The sequence below is a fragment of the Colletes latitarsis genome, unplaced genomic scaffold (assembly GCF_051014445.1).
Source record: "Colletes latitarsis isolate SP2378_abdomen unplaced genomic scaffold, iyColLati1 scaffold0039, whole genome shotgun sequence".
Classification (NCBI taxonomy): Eukaryota; Metazoa; Arthropoda; class Insecta; order Hymenoptera; family Colletidae; genus Colletes; species Colletes latitarsis.
This window is the reverse complement of record NW_027488389.1, coordinates 472,501-475,000: the sequence shown is the minus strand read 5'-3', so window position 1 is coordinate 475,000 and position 2,500 is coordinate 472,501. Positions and strand designations below refer to the sequence as shown.

At 51.4% G+C, this 2,500-nt stretch overlaps 1 non-coding gene across 1 annotated transcript; it reads left to right on the top strand.

Moving 5' to 3' along the window:
• Window positions 1-2,200: 2,200 nt before the first annotated feature.
• On the top strand, window positions 2,201-2,355 carry LOC143350770 (5.8S ribosomal RNA). The gene has a single exon (XR_013081240.1). It is a non-coding gene; the product is annotated as a 5.8S ribosomal RNA (ribosomal RNA).
• Window positions 2,356-2,500: the final 145 nt, after the last annotated feature.

Genomic DNA, 2,500 nt, shown 5'->3' with positions numbered 1-2,500 from the left:
CGATGGACGCTGCCGCGTTCGTTCGTAAATGAATGTTATACATACTCACGGATAGCCTGAGGCGAATAATCGCAAACGACGACGCGTCGATTGTGCGGCCATCGTTGCTCGCGCGACTAACGACGATCAGCCGAGACGGCTGTAGTTTATCGCATCGATTTCATCGAGCAACCGATGGACGCTGCCGCGTTCGTTCGTAAATGAATGTTATACATACTCACGGATAGCCTGAGGCGAATAATCGCAAACGACGACGCGTCGATTGTGCGGCCATCGTTGCTCGCGCGACTAACGACGATCAGCCGAGACGGCTGTAGTTTATCGCATCGATTTCATCGAGCAACCGATGGACGCTGCCGCGTTCGTTCGTAAATGAATGTTATACATACTCACGGATAGCCTGAGGCGAATAATCGCAAACGACGACGCGTCGATTGTGCGGCCATCGTTGCTCGCGCGACTAACGACGATCAGCCGAGACGGCTGTAGTTTATCGCATCGATTTCATCGAGCAACCGATGGACGCTGCCGCGTTCGTTCGTAAATGAATGTTATACATACTCACGGATAGCCTGAGGCGAATGATCGCAAACGACGACGCGTCGATTTTGCGGCCATCGTTGCTCGCGCGACTAACGACGACCAGCCGAAACGGCTGTAGTTTATCGCATCGATTTCATCGAGCAACCGATGGACGCTGCCGCGTTCGTTCGTAAATGAATATTATACATACTCACGGATAGCCTGAGGCGAATGATCGCAAACGACGACGCGTCGATTTTGCGGCCATCGTTGCTCGCGCGACTAACGACGACCAGCCGAGAAGGCTGTAGTTTATCGCATCGATTTCATCGAGCAACCGATGGGCGCTGCCGCGTTCGTTCGTATATGAATATTATACATACTCACGGATAGCCAGAGGCGAATAATCGCAAACGACGACGCGTCGATTTTGCGGCCATCGTTGCTCGCGCGACTAACGACGACCAGCCGAGACGGCTGTAGTTTATCGCATCGATTTCATCGAGCAACCGGTGGACGCTGCCGCGTTCGTTCGTAAATGAATAATATACATACTCATGGCTAACTTGAGGCGAATAATCGCAAACGACGACGCGTCGATTTTGCGGCCATCGTTGCTCGCGCGACTAACGACGACCAGCCGAAACGGCTGTAGTTTATCGCATCGATTTCATCGAGCAACCGATGGACGCTGCCGCGTTCGTTCGTAAATGAATAATATACATACTCATGGCTAACTTGAGGCGAATAATCGCAAACGACGACGCGTCGATTTTGCGGCCATCGTTGCTCGCGCGACTAACGACGACCAGCCGAAACGGCTGTAGTTTATCGCATCGATTTCATCGAGCAACCGATGGACGCTGCCGCGTTCGTTCGTAAATGAATAATATACATACTCATGGCTAACTTGAGGCGAATAATCGCAAACGACGACGCGTCGATTTTGCGGCCATCGTTGCTCGCGCGACTAACGACGACCAGCCGAAACGGCTGTAGTTTATCGCATCGATTTCATCGAGCAACCGATGGACGCTGCCGCGTTCGTTCGTAAATGAATGTTATACATACTCATGGCTAACTTGAGGCGAATAATCGCAAACGACGACGCGTCGATTTTGCGGCCATCGTTGCTCGCGCGACTAACGACGACCAGCCGAGACGGCTGTAGTTTATCGCATCGATTTCATCGAGCAACCGATGGACGCTGCCGCGTTCGTTCGTAAATGAATAATATACATACTCATGGCTAACGTGAGGCGAATAATCGCAAACGACGACGCGTCGATTGTGCGGCCATCCGTTGCTCGCGCGACTAACGACGACCAGCCGAGAAGGCTGTAGTTTATCGCATCGATTTCATCGAGCAACCGATGGGCGCTGCCGCGTGCGTTCGCCCGATTGCGCGTGAAGTTACTGTTCGGAACCAAGAATATACGGGTGTATTATACCCGTTTGGTCGCAGCCACGCGCAAAGGCTTTTGAATGTACTGTACGCCCGGCCGTCGAACGATGGTTTTCCGTCATTCAGGAAACAAAAAGAAACTTTTGTCGTCGATATGGCGCGTTCAATCCTCCGTCGATACGCTGGTCGGAGGTGCGAACATCGAATATTTTTAAAGCAAAGAACAAGGAGCATTTTTAAATACAAAGAAAAAAATTGTAAATTGTATATGATTACCCTGAACGGTGGATCACTTGGCTCGTGGGTCGATGAAGAACGCAGCTAATTGCGCGTCAACGTGTGAACTGCAGGACACATGAACATCGACATTTCGAACGCACATTGCGGTCCACGGATAAAATTCCTGGACCACGCCTGGCTGAGGGTCGTTCACTTGTCCTAAAACTGCTTGCGTTGTTCTCAGATTCCCTAACCCCGCCGTCGTTTACCTCTCCTTTCGGGGAGATGGCGAAGAACGTTTCGGAGCCGGGTCGATGAAGAGAAAGGTATCAACGTACGAGCGAGAATTTGGGT